Here is a 1,056-nt window from a genome sequence, read left to right as displayed (position 1 = left end):
ATTATTTATTATATACTATTCCACAGTTTGCTGGACTGAGAATTCCTTGAGGGAGAGTATTATATCTTAATCACCTTTATGCCCAGTGCAGTGTATCAAACTTGTGCATCAACTTAAGTTTTTAAAATATCTATTCCTTTGTGCTAAGGGCATTCATTTGTTAAGTCTGAACCCTAAAAATATGCTGAAGGAGGGCTGCACCTGGATGAGTTGAGCAAAGGTTGGAGCGAGCCCTCGCATGGCTGAAGAAGACTAGATGAAGCAGCGAGTGCTGGGTGGAAAGAGTAAGGCTCAAGATGGAAAATCATGAACCAGACGATACTGTCAAGGAGAACTTGATATCATAACCAGGAAAATTAACCAACTTCCGGAAGCAGAAAGGAATCTGCTTGAAAATGGATCAACATATATTGGATTTAATGTTGCTCTCTGTGGCCTAATAGCAAATGGTGTTTTTTGATGCATCTTACCTGTGACACAGTCTCATATAGCTGCTGGTTTACCAATGGCAGTGATCCCATTTTTGATGGCACACGTATCTTACAAAGGTTTTGTGATTTGCATAGCGAAACCTGTACCATAACACATGGTGGATTGGTTGGTCTTGTTTTTGGTGGCCTGTACCCTGTTTTCTTGGCTATCCCTTGTGAATGGTGGCCTAACCAGGTATAACTCAGCCCTGCTACCCGAGAAAGGAAACAAATGACTGGATTAGGATGACTAAACCTGTCTTTAGAAAGATGTTATTTCTAATTTTGCTCCAGACTGGGCTTGCAGCATACTTTGGGTCTAGACAATATAAACTACTTATAAAGGCCCTTTAGATACCTGAACCTGGCCTAGAAATTCAGTAATTGTTAAGTATATCTGTACACAAAATAAAGACTGTAAAAATAACCTACATCTAAGTATGAATAAAGAGACATAATTTAAAAAAATATACCATAATTTTATTAACCTTATTATGGTATTTCTTATGTTTTTAAGTCACAAGGAGTCTAAAAATAAAGTGACATGGACACCTCTAGACTTCCAACAACCCTGACCACACATGGA

At 38.4% G+C, this 1,056-nt stretch overlaps 1 pseudogene across 1 annotated transcript; it reads left to right on the top strand.

Annotated features, from left to right (window-relative positions):
- The first annotated feature begins 296 nt into the window (after positions 1-296).
- LOC309809792 (transmembrane protein 126A-like) lies at positions 297-854 on the top strand (annotated as a pseudogene). Its single transcript has one exon. The product of its transcript is annotated as a transmembrane protein 126A-like (transcript).
- The last annotated feature ends 202 nt before the right edge of the window (positions 855-1,056 follow it).

The sequence above is a fragment of the Mesoplodon mirus genome, assembly GCF_964341445.2.
Source record: "Mesoplodon mirus genome assembly, chromosome: 8".
NCBI classification, from domain to species: domain Eukaryota; kingdom Metazoa; phylum Chordata; class Mammalia; order Artiodactyla; family Ziphiidae; genus Mesoplodon; species Mesoplodon mirus.
Note: the sequence above shows the minus strand (reverse complement) of the source record. Positions and strands in the feature narration are given on the sequence as shown.